The sequence below is a fragment of the Schistocerca nitens genome, unplaced genomic scaffold, assembly GCF_023898315.1.
Source record: "Schistocerca nitens isolate TAMUIC-IGC-003100 unplaced genomic scaffold, iqSchNite1.1 HiC_scaffold_172, whole genome shotgun sequence".
NCBI lineage: Eukaryota > Metazoa > Arthropoda > Insecta > Orthoptera > Acrididae > Schistocerca > Schistocerca nitens.
In genome coordinates this window covers 1-14,932 of record NW_026045713.1, presented here as the reverse complement: position 1 = coordinate 14,932, position 14,932 = coordinate 1, and the positions used below count along the sequence as shown (strand labels likewise).

General features: G+C 49.8%; 15 non-coding genes across 15 annotated transcripts; all 15 read right to left on the bottom strand.

Annotated features, from left to right (window-relative positions):
- Positions 1 to 3,231: 3,231 nt before the first annotated feature.
- Trnaa-agc (transfer RNA alanine (anticodon AGC)) lies at positions 3,232 to 3,304 on the bottom strand. Its single transcript has one exon. It is a non-coding gene; the product is annotated as a tRNA-Ala (tRNA).
- Positions 3,305 to 3,727: 423 nt separating this feature from the next.
- Trnaa-ugc (transfer RNA alanine (anticodon UGC)) lies at positions 3,728 to 3,800 on the bottom strand. The gene has a single exon. It is a non-coding gene; the product is annotated as a tRNA-Ala (tRNA).
- A 1,047-nt stretch (positions 3,801 to 4,847) lies between these two features.
- On the bottom strand, positions 4,848 to 4,920 carry Trnaa-agc (transfer RNA alanine (anticodon AGC)). Its single transcript has one exon. It is a non-coding gene; the product is annotated as a tRNA-Ala (tRNA).
- Positions 4,921 to 5,343: 423 nt separating this feature from the next.
- Trnaa-ugc (transfer RNA alanine (anticodon UGC)) lies at positions 5,344 to 5,416 on the bottom strand. Its single transcript has one exon. It is a non-coding gene; the product is annotated as a tRNA-Ala (tRNA).
- A 1,058-nt stretch (positions 5,417 to 6,474) lies between these two features.
- Trnaa-agc (transfer RNA alanine (anticodon AGC)) lies at positions 6,475 to 6,547 on the bottom strand. The gene has a single exon. It is a non-coding gene; the product is annotated as a tRNA-Ala (tRNA).
- A 423-nt stretch (positions 6,548 to 6,970) lies between these two features.
- Positions 6,971 to 7,043, bottom strand: Trnaa-ugc (transfer RNA alanine (anticodon UGC)). The gene has a single exon. It is a non-coding gene; the product is annotated as a tRNA-Ala (tRNA).
- Positions 7,044 to 8,090: 1,047 nt separating this feature from the next.
- On the bottom strand, positions 8,091 to 8,163 carry Trnaa-agc (transfer RNA alanine (anticodon AGC)). Its single transcript has one exon. It is a non-coding gene; the product is annotated as a tRNA-Ala (tRNA).
- Positions 8,164 to 8,586: 423 nt separating this feature from the next.
- On the bottom strand, positions 8,587 to 8,659 carry Trnaa-ugc (transfer RNA alanine (anticodon UGC)). Its single transcript has one exon. It is a non-coding gene; the product is annotated as a tRNA-Ala (tRNA).
- Positions 8,660 to 9,717: 1,058 nt separating this feature from the next.
- On the bottom strand, positions 9,718 to 9,790 carry Trnaa-agc (transfer RNA alanine (anticodon AGC)). Its single transcript has one exon. It is a non-coding gene; the product is annotated as a tRNA-Ala (tRNA).
- A 423-nt stretch (positions 9,791 to 10,213) lies between these two features.
- Trnaa-ugc (transfer RNA alanine (anticodon UGC)) lies at positions 10,214 to 10,286 on the bottom strand. Its single transcript has one exon. It is a non-coding gene; the product is annotated as a tRNA-Ala (tRNA).
- A 1,058-nt stretch (positions 10,287 to 11,344) lies between these two features.
- Trnaa-agc (transfer RNA alanine (anticodon AGC)) lies at positions 11,345 to 11,417 on the bottom strand. The gene has a single exon. It is a non-coding gene; the product is annotated as a tRNA-Ala (tRNA).
- Positions 11,418 to 11,840: 423 nt separating this feature from the next.
- Positions 11,841 to 11,913, bottom strand: Trnaa-ugc (transfer RNA alanine (anticodon UGC)). The gene has a single exon. It is a non-coding gene; the product is annotated as a tRNA-Ala (tRNA).
- Positions 11,914 to 12,971: 1,058 nt separating this feature from the next.
- Positions 12,972 to 13,044, bottom strand: Trnaa-agc (transfer RNA alanine (anticodon AGC)). The gene has a single exon. It is a non-coding gene; the product is annotated as a tRNA-Ala (tRNA).
- A 423-nt stretch (positions 13,045 to 13,467) lies between these two features.
- Trnaa-ugc (transfer RNA alanine (anticodon UGC)) lies at positions 13,468 to 13,540 on the bottom strand. The gene has a single exon. It is a non-coding gene; the product is annotated as a tRNA-Ala (tRNA).
- Positions 13,541 to 14,598: 1,058 nt separating this feature from the next.
- Trnaa-agc (transfer RNA alanine (anticodon AGC)) lies at positions 14,599 to 14,671 on the bottom strand. The gene has a single exon. It is a non-coding gene; the product is annotated as a tRNA-Ala (tRNA).
- Positions 14,672 to 14,932: the final 261 nt, after the last annotated feature.

Here is a 14,932-nt window from a genome sequence, read left to right as displayed (position 1 = left end):
TAATAGTAACGTCAAAAACGTTAATTCCTATTGCTCTGCCCGAGTCCAGTCTCTCGACATCAGTTACAGGGATCCCTTCCCGGATTAAAATTGCTGTCCCCACCTTTGTTTCGAGGGAGATGTTTAGTATTTCTACATAGCCTGCAACTTTAAGGTCAGGCATCACGACTTCTTGCAGCAAAGCAATGTCAGTTCCTGATTCGTAAAGGAAATCCTTGAGAGCAGCAATCTTCGGTTCTGACTTAATCCTGTTAATGTTTATAGTTGTTATTGTGTATGCCTGGCACATGTAGCTTCCTTATGAAAATAAGGACAAAAAAATCCCTACTGTCAGAGAAAAGGAACAATCACTCCCGGAGGTAATAGAAGAAAAAGAAGAAAGAAAAAAAAACTATACTAAAAACAGGCAACTACGAAGTTGGCATATTGGTAATTCCGTTGTCACCGAAATTGTGCAGGAACATGGTGGCATTGAGCAGTATCATTTCTCGAGTGAGACTTGGCTGTGTCAGTTCAACGACGGATTCTTTACCAGGTCAGACTTATCTTTACAGTGGGGTTTTGCACCATCAAGTTTCTTTGAGTTTTTCTCGGGGGATACTTCAGAAATTATTTCATATGATACGTTTTTGGCTTTCACATCCTCTTTTCCGAGTTTTTGTTTATCGGCGTTACGAGATGCTTTGAGATTCGGTTGAGGTTTTATCCTGCGTCTTTGAACCTCTGCAGTGGCAGTGTGTGACCGCGAGTGATCCGCATCTTGCGTCGATTGGGCGGAGGTGGCCTCGACACAGTCCTGTTTGTTAAGTCTAGTTCCAGTTTCAGTTCCTTCCGCGACCTCTATCGGTGCAACGGGAAGGGAGTGCGGTGGGTCTGTAGATTCGCAGGGCTGAGTCCGATCCATCGCTTTCTGTTCTTCAGAACTCGACTCCTGTGTCGCCGTGATCGGAGCCAGTGTTTTCGCGTCCATGTGTTCTAACGCTGTGGCAGCAGCAGCTGGCGGCGGGAGGGCCTCTGCTGCTGGCGTCACTGCCACATGTTTACTGTTTACGTCCTCACCCGCACCCTCACTGCATTGCTTTTGTTTACGGTTGGACTGCGATGTATCATCGTCTGAACAGTCTTCAGTTGTGTCTAAAGGTCTCTTTTTAGTTTGCAGATCGCATTCGTGGGTAGAAGAACTGCGATCGGTAATTACATGCAAGGGAGGAAAATCAGCGACATTTACGGCAGTTACATCAGAAGTACTAGCTCCATCATTACTGGCCGGGGGAGGTTGATGAATGTTAGGCAGGACATCATTAAGCGTTAGACGCTGACGCTGCGTAAGGCTATTTTTAAGGACATAGACACGGCGAGGACAGTCTTGACGGAAATGACCCGTTTCATTACAAATATTACATGTCTGGACCTGCCCTGAATATACGATATGCGCTTTATGACCAGCAATAGAAAGAAAAGATGGTATATTGGCTTTAACTTCCATTTCTACCGATCGTATGCCATTGAAACACTGTAATTTATACAATTTGGACCACCTTTCGTTGACAATGGACTGGATCTCCCCGTATTTCGAAAGCGCCTCTTTAATCAGCTGATTATCTACTTCAATAGGAATATTTAGCACTCGTACAGTTTTATACGTGATATCCGCTCTCCGAATCGAAACACTACTTTTAGACCCATCTCTATGCACAAATTCAGCAACACTACCCCACCTCAACAACAGCTTCTCAACATCCACAGGATTAAAAAATTTGACAAAGACACAGTATTTGTCAGCATCTAATTGGGTGGTATGTACGGAATCAGAACTTACTCCAATGACGTCGGTCAGCCAGTCATGGATTTCCAAAGCCGTAGGTTGCACTGCACGTGTTTCCTTCTCGAAAGAGAAAACCAGGGTATTCTTCCGGACAATTCCAGCCATTTTTCTTCAGTTACGAGGAGATCCCGGTAATAAACCGAAATTCCTCCAAAACACAACCGTAAGAACGGACGAGAGCACACAGAAACTTAGCACAATAACACCAGACACGTAGAAACACAGAAATTTACAAACAGCGACAAACTAAAGCTCAGGACTTGGCGTCACCACTACGTACACGGAGCAGCAGCGGACACGTCCTAACGCGCAGACAGCTAGAGCCGGAATACGCTGAGCTACGCCCCCAAGCGCAACAAAGCTGCGCTGTTTTCCATTCTTTGCTACTCTGATGTGCACGGACCTGATGGTTGGTTGGTTTGTAGGGGTGAAGGGACCAGTGTACAAAGGCGCGGTCAAGTTCATATACACAAGAGTTCCAAGTAGTTTCGATGCTCTGGTATTACGACTACAAATTACGTCTGTATTTAACGTCTTAAATTGAAAGGACAGTCGACTGATGACCACAGCAGTTGAGTCCCATAGTGCTCAGAGCCATTTTTTGAAAGGACAGTCACAAACCTTGTCGACAATCACACCGCGCCTGAGGTAACAAGCACATCTGAAGCCCAATTGTGCACTCGACTGTTCATGCCAACTCACTGCCTCGCACTTTACTACTGTGTACCACTCTTGTCGTCCAACTGCAAAACACTGGGCCACAACACGTTTCCGCGTCTCCATTGCACTGCGCAAACTACGAAACGCTCCCCAAACATGGCACTCACCCATGCAGACGACTTTTCCGACCTTCCACGACGCTCACGCAACGCTCACGCTAGTGAAAGCCTTATTTAGAGCTTGACGTCGCGCCCAAGCGAGTGAGCACATTTCGCCTACGGCTTAGGCCGCCCACCTAGTGTGGCTGCTCGGTGTCTGCAGGCAGCGAGGGGCTGCAAGCTTCCCGTGTTCGCGCCTGTGTCACCTCTGCTTGCTTGTCAGAGACAGAGTATCGCAAAACATACAACTCACTCCATGAATTGATTGCTACGGCATCTGTCATCAGCAGTCACAACTAGCAACACCAGTAGCAGCCGACTGCACGTAAAGAATGGGAATGTGCAGTGGGATTTTTGTGAACTCGGCGCAAGGCAGATCTTTCCGACATAGGTTTGAGAATCTTAAGGGCAGACTTGTACTGTTTCTAAATTCAGTGTAGCGGTGGGAGGAGGGTGCTTCCTGCGCGTAACATCACGCTTGCCAGTTGTGGCTGCTAATCGTTCGCTCGTATCTGCCTTGACACATTCGCTGGCTGTGAATTATCCCACTTGCGTGGCAGTGTGCGCATGTAGGTGTGTTAAAAATTCTGGAGGCGCTGGGTATCGATCCCAGTACCTCTCGCATGCTAAGCGAGCGCTCTACCATCTGAGCTACGCCCCCTGATGACAAATAGTGCTACATACAACCATATCAATATCACAGACCCCTTGCACTCCCATTATTCCGCAGACAAACACTATTCTCAATGTGTCCGTGAGGGTGTCTTTCAGGTTTCCTGCATTCTGTATCGAATCGTAGTTGGCCAAAATTAAAGTGGCGCGCACAACGTCGAAAATAGCGTTCGGCCACCGCTCTGAGTAAGACGAACGTGTTGTCCACTCTCTAGACTTCTTTGAGGTTAGGCCGTTATACCTAAGACAGATTTGCACTCGATGACACCTCGACAACAGCCGGTCCTCACATTTACGTCTTGCTCTCCTTACGTCAGTATACATCACATGAGCTGTGACGCTGGCTTTGCAACATCTTGCGTGTCTTTAGGCTCGCCGCGACCAACACTTACCATGCACTGTCCACAAAACATGGAGGCGCCGGGGCTTGAACCCGGGACCTTTCACATGCAAAGCGAACGCTCTACCAACTGAGCTACGCCCCCAAGGGCAACAAAGCTGCGCTGTTTTCCATTCTTTGCTACTCTGATGTGCACGGACCTGATGGTTGGTTGGTTTGTAGGGGTGAAGGGACCAGTGTACAAAGGCGCGGTCAAGTTCATATACACAAGAGTTCCAAGTAGTTTCGATGCTCTGGTATTACGACTACAAATTACGTCTGTATTTAACGTCTTAAATTGAAAGGACAGTCGACTGATGACCACAGCAGTTGAGTCCCATAGTGCTCAGAGCCATTTTTTGAAAGGACAGTCACAAACCTTGTCGACAATCACACCGCGCCTGAGGTAACAAGCACATCTGAAGCCCAATTGTGCACTCGACTGTTCATGCCAACTCACTGCCTCGCACTTTACTACTGTGTACCACTCTTGTCGTCCAACTGCAAAACACTGGGCCACAACACGTTTCCGCGTCTCCATTGCACTGCGCAAACTACGAAACGCTCCCCAAACATGGCACTCACCCATGCAGACGACTTTTCCGACTTTCCACGACGCTCACGCTAGTGAAAGCCTTATTTAGAGCTTGACGTCGCGCCCAAGCGAGTGAGCACATTTCGCCTACGGCTTAGGCCGCCCACCTAGTGTGGCTGCTCGGTGTCTGCAGGCAGCGAGGGGCTGCAAGCTTCCCGTGTTCGCGCCTGTGTCACCTCTGCTTGCTTGTCAGAGACAGAGTATCGCAAAACATACAACTCACTCCATGAATTGATTGCTACGGCATCTGTCATCAGCAGTCACAACTAGCAACACCAGTAGCAGCCGACTGCACGTAAAGAATGGGAATGTGCAGTGGGATTTTTGTGAACTCGGCGCAAGGCAGATCTTTCCGACATAGGTTTGAGAATCTTAAGGGCAGACTTGTACTGTTTCTAAATTCAGTGTAGCGGTGGGAGGAGGGTGCTTCCTGCGCGTAACATCACGCTTGCCAGTTGTGGCTGCTAATCGTTCGCTCGTATCTGCCTTGACACATTCGCTGGCTGTGAATTATCCCACTTGCGTGGCAGTGTGCGCATGTAGGTGTGTTAAAAATTCTGGAGGCGCTGGGTATCGATCCCAGTACCTCTCGCATGCTAAGCGAGCGCTCTACCATCTGAGCTACGCCCCCTGATGACAAATAGTGCTACATACAACCATATCAATATCACAGACCCCTTGCACTCCCATTATTCCGCAGACAAACACTATTCTCAATGTGTCCGTGAGGGTGTCTTTCAGGTTTCCTGCATTCTGTATCGAATCGTAGTTGGCCAAAATTAAAGTGGCGCGCACAACGTCGAAAATAGCGTTCGGCCACCGCTCTGAGTAAGACGAACGTGTTGTCCACTCTCTAGACTTCTTTGAGGTTAGGCCGTTATACCTAAGACAGATTTGCACTCGATGACACCTCGACAACAGCCGGTCCTCACATTTACGTCTTGCTCTCCTTACGTCAGTATACATCACATGAGCTGTGACGCTGGCTTTGCAACATCTTGCGTGTCTTTAGGCTCGCCGCGACCAACACTTACCATGCACTGTCCACAAAACATGGAGGCGCCGGGGCTTGAACCCGGGACCTTTCACATGCAAAGCGAACGCTCTACCAACTGAGCTACGCCCCCAAGCGCAACAAAGCTGCGCTGTTTTCCATTCTTTGCTACTCTGATGTGCACGGACCTGATGGTTGGTTGGTTTGTAGGGGTGAAGGGACCAGTGTACAAAGGCGCGGTCAAGTTCATATACACAAGAGTTCCAAGTAGTTTCGATGCTCTGGTATTACGACTACAAATTACGTCTGTATTTAACGTCTTAAATTGAAAGGACAGTCGACTGATGACCACAGCAGTTGAGTCCCATAGTGCTCAGAGCCATTTTTTGAAAGGACAGTCACAAACCTTGTCGACAATCACACCGCGCCTGAGGTAACAAGCACATCTGAAGCCCAATTGTGCACTCGACTGTTCATGCCAACTCACTGCCTCGCACTTTACTACTGTGTACCACTCTTGTCGTCCAACTGCAAAACACTGGGCCACAACACGTTTCCGCGTCTCCATTGCACTGCGCAAACTACGAAACGCTCCCCAAACATGGCACTCACCCATGCAGACGACTTTTCCGACCTTCCACGACGCTCACGCAACGCTCACGCTAGTGAAAGCCTTATTTAGAGCTTGACGTCGCGCCCAAGCGAGTGAGCACATTTCGCCTACGGCTTAGGCCGCCCACCTAGTGTGGCTGCTCGGTGTCTGCAGGCAGCGAGGGGCTGCAAGCTTCCCGTGTTCGCGCCTGTGTCACCTCTGCTTGCTTGTCAGAGACAGAGTATCGCAAAACATACAACTCACTCCATGAATTGATTGCTACGGCATCTGTCATCAGCAGTCACAACTAGCAACACCAGTAGCAGCCGACTGCACGTAAAGAATGGGAATGTGCAGTGGGATTTTTGTGAACTCGGCGCAAGGCAGATCTTTCCGACATAGGTTTGAGAATCTTAAGGGCAGACTTGTACTGTTTCTAAATTCAGTGTAGCGGTGGGAGGAGGGTGCTTCCTGCGCGTAACATCACGCTTGCCAGTTGTGGCTGCTAATCGTTCGCTCGTATCTGCCTTGACACATTCGCTGGCTGTGAATTATCCCACTTGCGTGGCAGTGTGCGCATGTAGGTGTGTTAAAAATTCTGGAGGCGCTGGGTATCGATCCCAGTACCTCTCGCATGCTAAGCGAGCGCTCTACCATCTGAGCTACGCCCCCTGATGACAAATAGTGCTACATACAACCATATCAATATCACAGACCCCTTGCACTCCCATTATTCCGCAGACAAACACTATTCTCAATGTGTCCGTGAGGGTGTCTTTCAGGTTTCCTGCATTCTGTATCGAATCGTAGTTGGCCAAAATTAAAGTGGCGCGCACAACGTCGAAAATAGCGTTCGGCCACCGCTCTGAGTAAGACGAACGTGTTGTCCACTCTCTAGACTTCTTTGAGGTTAGGCCGTTATACCTAAGACAGATTTGCACTCGATGACACCTCGACAACAGCCGGTCCTCACATTTACGTCTTGCTCTCCTTACGTCAGTATACATCACATGAGCTGTGACGCTGGCTTTGCAACATCTTGCGTGTCTTTAGGCTCGCCGCGACCAACACTTACCATGCACTGTCCACAAAACATGGAGGCGCCGGGGCTTGAACCCGGGACCTTTCACATGCAAAGCGAACGCTCTACCAACTGAGCTACGCCCCCAAGGGCAACAAAGCTGCGCTGTTTTCCATTCTTTGCTACTCTGATGTGCACGGACCTGATGGTTGGTTGGTTTGTAGGGGTGAAGGGACCAGTGTACAAAGGCGCGGTCAAGTTCATATACACAAGAGTTCCAAGTAGTTTCGATGCTCTGGTATTACGACTACAAATTACGTCTGTATTTAACGTCTTAAATTGAAAGGACAGTCGACTGATGACCACAGCAGTTGAGTCCCATAGTGCTCAGAGCCATTTTTTGAAAGGACAGTCACAAACCTTGTCGACAATCACACCGCGCCTGAGGTAACAAGCACATCTGAAGCCCAATTGTGCACTCGACTGTTCATGCCAACTCACTGCCTCGCACTTTACTACTGTGTACCACTCTTGTCGTCCAACTGCAAAACACTGGGCCACAACACGTTTCCGCGTCTCCATTGCACTGCGCAAACTACGAAACGCTCCCCAAACATGGCACTCACCCATGCAGACGACTTTTCCGACTTTCCACGACGCTCACGCTAGTGAAAGCCTTATTTAGAGCTTGACGTCGCGCCCAAGCGAGTGAGCACATTTCGCCTACGGCTTAGGCCGCCCACCTAGTGTGGCTGCTCGGTGTCTGCAGGCAGCGAGGGGCTGCAAGCTTCCCGTGTTCGCGCCTTTGTCACCTCTGCTTGCTTGTCAGAGACAGAGTATCGCAAAACATACAACTCACTCCATGAATTGATTGCTACGGCATCTGTCATCAGCAGTCACAACTAGCAACACCAGTAGCAGCCGACTGCACGTAAAGAATGGGAATGTGCAGTGGGATTTTTGTGAACTCGGCGCAAGGCAGATCTTTCCGACATAGGTTTGAGAATCTTAAGGGCAGACTTGTACTGTTTCTAAATTCAGTGTAGCGGTGGGAGGAGGGTGCTTCCTGCGCGTAACATCACGCTTGCCAGTTGTGGCTGCTAATCGTTCGCTCGTATCTGCCTTGACACATTCGCTGGCTGTGAATTATCCCACTTGCGTGGCAGTGTGCGCATGTAGGTGTGTTAAAAATTCTGGAGGCGCTGGGTATCGATCCCAGTACCTCTCGCATGCTAAGCGAGCGCTCTACCATCTGAGCTACGCCCCCTGATGACAAATAGTGCTACATACAACCATATCAATATCACAGACCCCTTGCACTCCCATTATTCCGCAGACAAACACTATTCTCAATGTGTCCGTGAGGGTGTCTTTCAGGTTTCCTGCATTCTGTATCGAATCGTAGTTGGCCAAAATTAAAGTGGCGCGCACAACGTCGAAAATAGCGTTCGGCCACCGCTCTGAGTAAGACGAACGTGTTGTCCACTCTCTAGACTTCTTTGAGGTTAGGCCGTTATACCTAAGACAGATTTGCACTCGATGACACCTCGACAACAGCCGGTCCTCACATTTACGTCTTGCTCTCCTTACGTCAGTATACATCACATGAGCTGTGACGCTGGCTTTGCAACATCTTGCGTGTCTTTAGGCTCGCCGCGACCAACACTTACCATGCACTGTCCACAAAACATGGAGGCGCCGGGGCTTGAACCCGGGACCTTTCACATGCAAAGCGAACGCTCTACCAACTGAGCTACGCCCCCAAGGGCAACAAAGCTGCGCTGTTTTCCATTCTTTGCTACTCTGATGTGCACGGACCTGATGGTTGGTTGGTTTGTAGGGGTGAAGGGACCAGTGTACAAAGGCGCGGTCAAGTTCATATACACAAGAGTTCCAAGTAGTTTCGATGCTCTGGTATTACGACTACAAATTACGTCTGTATTTAACGTCTTAAATTGAAAGGACAGTCGACTGATGACCACAGCAGTTGAGTCCCATAGTGCTCAGAGCCATTTTTTGAAAGGACAGTCACAAACCTTGTCGACAATCACACCGCGCCTGAGGTAACAAGCACATCTGAAGCCCAATTGTGCACTCGACTGTTCATGCCAACTCACTGCCTCGCACTTTACTACTGTGTACCACTCTTGTCGTCCAACTGCAAAACACTGGGCCACAACACGTTTCCGCGTCTCCATTGCACTGCGCAAACTACGAAACGCTCCCCAAACATGGCACTCACCCATGCAGACGACTTTTCCGACCTTCCACGACGCTCACGCAACGCTCACGCTAGTGAAAGCCTTATTTAGAGCTTGACGTCGCGCCCAAGCGAGTGAGCACATTTCGCCTACGGCTTAGGCCGCCCACCTAGTGTGGCTGCTCGGTGTCTGCAGGCAGCGAGGGGCTGCAAGCTTCCCGTGTTCGCGCCTGTGTCACCTCTGCTTGCTTGTCAGAGACAGAGTATCGCAAAACATACAACTCACTCCATGAATTGATTGCTACGGCATCTGTCATCAGCAGTCACAACTAGCAACACCAGTAGCAGCCGACTGCACGTAAAGAATGGGAATGTGCAGTGGGATTTTTGTGAACTCGGCGCAAGGCAGATCTTTCCGACATAGGTTTGAGAATCTTAAGGGCAGACTTGTACTGTTTCTAAATTCAGTGTAGCGGTGGGAGGAGGGTGCTTCCTGCGCGTAACATCACGCTTGCCAGTTGTGGCTGCTAATCGTTCGCTCGTATCTGCCTTGACACATTCGCTGGCTGTGAATTATCCCACTTGCGTGGCAGTGTGCGCATGTAGGTGTGTTAAAAATTCTGGAGGCGCTGGGTATCGATCCCAGTACCTCTCGCATGCTAAGCGAGCGCTCTACCATCTGAGCTACGCCCCCTGATGACAAATAGTGCTACATACAACCATATCAATATCACAGACCCCTTGCACTCCCATTATTCCGCAGACAAACACTATTCTCAATGTGTCCGTGAGGGTGTCTTTCAGGTTTCCTGCATTCTGTATCGAATCGTAGTTGGCCAAAATTAAAGTGGCGCGCACAACGTCGAAAATAGCGTTCGGCCACCGCTCTGAGTAAGACGAACGTGTTGTCCACTCTCTAGACTTCTTTGAGGTTAGGCCGTTATACCTAAGACAGATTTGCACTCGATGACACCTCGACAACAGCCGGTCCTCACATTTACGTCTTGCTCTCCTTACGTCAGTATACATCACATGAGCTGTGACGCTGGCTTTGCAACATCTTGCGTGTCTTTAGGCTCGCCGCGACCAACACTTACCATGCACTGTCCACAAAACATGGAGGCGCCGGGGCTTGAACCCGGGACCTTTCACATGCAAAGCGAACGCTCTACCAACTGAGCTACGCCCCCAAGGGCAACAAAGCTGCGCTGTTTTCCATTCTTTGCTACTCTGATGTGCACGGACCTGATGGTTGGTTGGTTTGTAGGGGTGAAGGGACCAGTGTACAAAGGCGCGGTCAAGTTCATATACACAAGAGTTCCAAGTAGTTTCGATGCTCTGGTATTACGACTACAAATTACGTCTGTATTTAACGTCTTAAATTGAAAGGACAGTCGACTGATGACCACAGCAGTTGAGTCCCATAGTGCTCAGAGCCATTTTTTGAAAGGACAGTCACAAACCTTGTCGACAATCACACCGCGCCTGAGGTAACAAGCACATCTGAAGCCCAATTGTGCACTCGACTGTTCATGCCAACTCACTGCCTCGCACTTTACTACTGTGTACCACTCTTGTCGTCCAACTGCAAAACACTGGGCCACAACACGTTTCCGCGTCTCCATTGCACTGCGCAAACTACGAAACGCTCCCCAAACATGGCACTCACCCATGCAGACGACTTTTCCGACCTTCCACGACGCTCACGCAACGCTCACGCTAGTGAAAGCCTTATTTAGAGCTTGACGTCGCGCCCAAGCGAGTGAGCACATTTCGCCTACGGCTTAGGCCGCCCACCTAGTGTGGCTGCTCGGTGTCTGCAGGCAGCGAGGGGCTGCAAGCTTCCCGTGTTCGCGCCTGTGTCACCTCTGCTTGCTTGTCAGAGACAGAGTATCGCAAAACATACAACTCACTCCATGAATTGATTGCTACGGCATCTGTCATCAGCAGTCACAACTAGCAACACCAGTAGCAGCCGACTGCACGTAAAGAATGGGAATGTGCAGTGGGATTTTTGTGAACTCGGCGCAAGGCAGATCTTTCCGACATAGGTTTGAGAATCTTAAGGGCAGACTTGTACTGTTTCTAAATTCAGTGTAGCGGTGGGAGGAGGGTGCTTCCTGCGCGTAACATCACGCTTGCCAGTTGTGGCTGCTAATCGTTCGCTCGTATCTGCCTTGACACATTCGCTGGCTGTGAATTATCCCACTTGCGTGGCAGTGTGCGCATGTAGGTGTGTTAAAAATTCTGGAGGCGCTGGGTATCGATCCCAGTACCTCTCGCATGCTAAGCGAGCGCTCTACCATCTGAGCTACGCCCCCTGATGACAAATAGTGCTACATACAACCATATCAATATCACAGACCCCTTGCACTCCCATTATTCCGCAGACAAACACTATTCTCAATGTGTCCGTGAGGGTGTCTTTCAGGTTTCCTGCATTCTGTATCGAATCGTAGTTGGCCAAAATTAAAGTGGCGCGCACAACGTCGAAAATAGCGTTCGGCCACCGCTCTGAGTAAGACGAACGTGTTGTCCACTCTCTAGACTTCTTTGAGGTTAGGCCGTTATACCTAAGACAGATTTGCACTCGATGACACCTCGACAACAGCCGGTCCTCACATTTACGTCTTGCTCTCCTTACGTCAGTATACATCACATGAGCTGTGACGCTGGCTTTGCAACATCTTGCGTGTCTTTAGGCTCGCCGCGACCAACACTTACCATGCACTGTCCACAAAACATGGAGGCGCCGGGGCTTGAACCCGGGACCTTTCACATGCAAAGCGAACGCTCTACCAACTGAGCTACGCCCCCAAGCGCAACAAAGCTGCGCTGTTTTCCATTCTTTGCTACTCTGATGTGCACGGACCTGATGGTTGGTTGGTTTGTAGGGGTGAAGGGACCAGTGTACAAAGGCGCGGTCAAGTTCATATACACAAGAGTTCCAAGTAGTTTCGATGCTCTGGTATTACGACTACAAATTACGTCTGTATTTAACGTCTTAAATTGAAAGGACAGTCGACTGATGACCACAGCAGTTGAGTCCCATAGTGCTCAGAGCCATTTTTTGAAAGGACAGTCACAAACCTTGTCGACAATCACACCGCGCCTGAGGTAACAAGCACATCTGAAGCCCAATTGTGCACTCGACTGTTCATGCCAACTCACTGCCTCGCACTTTACTACTGTGTACCACTCTTGTCGTCCAACTGCAAAACACTGGGCCACAACACGTTTCCGCGTCTCCATTGCACTGCGCAAACTACGAAACGCTCCCCAAACATGGCACTCACCCATGCAGACGACTTTTCCGACTTTCCACGACGCTCACGCAACGCTCACGCTAGTGAAAGCCTTATTTAGAGCTTGACGTCGCGCCCAAGCGAGTGAGCACATTTCGCCTACGGCTTAGGCCGCCCACCTAGTGTGGCTGCTCGGTGTCTGCAGGCAGCGAGGGGCTGCAAGCTTCCCGTGTTCGCGCCTGTGTCACCTCTGCTTGCTTGTCAGAGACAGAGTATCGCAAAACATACAACTCACTCCATGAATTGATTGCTACGGCATCTGTCATCAGCAGTCACAACTAGCAACACCAGTAGCAGCCGACTGCACGTAAAGAATGGGAATGTGCAGTGGGATTTTTGTGAACTCGGCGCAAGGCAGATCTTTCCGACATAGGTTTGAGAATCTTAAGGGCAGACTTGTACTGTTTCTAAATTCAGTGTAGCGGTGGGAGGAGGGTGCTTCCTGCGCGTAACATCACGCTTGCCAGTTGTGGCTGCTAATCGTTCGCTCGTATCTGCCTTGACACATTCGCTGGCTGTGAATTATCCCACTTGCGTGGCAGTGTGCGCATGTAGGTGTGTTAAAAATTCTGGAGGCGCTGGGTATCGATCCCAGTACCTCTCGCATGCTAAGCGAGCGCTCTACCATCTGAGCTACGCCCCCTGATGACAAATAGTGCTACATACAACCATATCAATATCACAGACCCCTTGCACTCCCATTATTCCGCAGACAAACACTATTCTCAATGTGTCCGTGAGGGTGTCTTTCAGGTTTCCTGCATTCTGTATCGAATCGTAGTTGGCCAAAATTAAAGTGGCGCGCACAACGTCGAAAATAGCGTTCGGCCACCGCTCTGAGTAAGACGAACGTGTTGTCCACTCTCTAGACTTCTTTGAGGTTAGGCCGTTATACCTAAGACAGATTTGCACTCGATGACACCTCGACAACAGCCGGTCCTCACATTTACGTCTTGCTCTCCTTACGTCAGTATACATCACATGAGCTGTGACGCTGGCTTTGCAACATCTTGCGTGTCTTTAGGCTCGCCGCGACCAACACTTACCATGCACTGTCCACAAAACATGGAGGCGCCGGGGCTTGAACCCGGGACCTTTCACATGCAAAGCGAACGCTCTACCAACTGAGCTACGCCCCCAAGGGCAACAAAGCTGCGCTGTTTTCCATTCTTTGCTACTCTGATGTGCACGGACCTGATGGTTGGTTGGTTTGTAGGGGTGAAGGGACCAGTGTACAAAGGCGCGGTCAAGTTCATATACACAAGAGTTCCAAGTAGTTTCGATGCTCTGGTATTACGACTACAAATTACGTCTGTATTTAACGTCTTAAATTGAAAGGACAGTCGACTGATGACCACAGCAGTTGAGTCCCATAGTGCTCAGAGCCATTTTTTGAAAGGACAGTCACAAACCTTGTCGACAATCACACCGCGCCTGAGGTAACAAGCACATCTGAAGCCCAATTGTGCACTCGACTGTTCATGCCAACTCACTGCCTCGCACTTTACTACTGTGTACCACTCTTGTCGTCCAACTGCAAAACACTGGGCCACAACACGTTTCCGCGTCTCCATTGCACTGCGCAAACTACGAAACGCTCCCCAAACATGGCACTCACCCATGCAGACGACTTTTCCGACCTTCCACGACGCTCACGCAACGCTCACGCTAGTGAAAGCCTTATTTAGAGCTTGACGTCGCGCCCAAGCGAGTGAGCACATTTCGCCTACGGCTTAGGCCGCCCACCTAGTGTGGCTGCTCGGTGTCTGCAGGCAGCGAGGGGCTGCAAGCTTCCCGTGTTCGCGCCTGTGTCACCTCTGCTTGCTTGTCAGAGACAGAGTATCGCAAAACATACAACTCACTCCATGAATTGATTGCTACGGCATCTGTCATCAGCAGTCACAACTAGCAACACCAGTAGCAGCCGACTGCACGTAAAGAATGGGAATGTGCAGTGGGATTTTTGTGAACTCGGCGCAAGGCAGATCTTTCCGACATAGGTTTGAGAATCTTAAGGGCAGACTTGTACTGTTTCTAAATTCAGTGTAGCGGTGGGAGGAGGGTGCTTCCTGCGCGTAACATCACGCTTGCCAGTTGTGGCTGCTAATCGTTCGCTCGTATCTGCCTTGACACATTCGCTGGCTGTGAATTATCCCACTTGCGTGGCAGTGTGCGCATGTAGGTGTGTTAAAAATTCTGGAGGCGCTGGGTATCGATCCCAGTACCTCTCGCATGCTAAGCGAGCGCTCTACCATCTGAGCTACGCCCCCTGATGACAAATAGTGCTACATACAACCATATCAATATCACAGACCCCTTGCACTCCCATTATTCCGCAGACAAACACTATTCTCAATGTGTCCGTGAGGGTGTCTTTCAGGTTTCCTGCATTCTGTATCGAATCGTAGTTGGCCAAAATTAAAGTGGCGCGCACAACGTCGAAAATAGCGTTCGGCCACCGCTCTGAGTAAGACGAACGTGTTGTCCACTCTCTAGACTTCTTTGAGGTTAGGCCGTTATACCTAAGACAG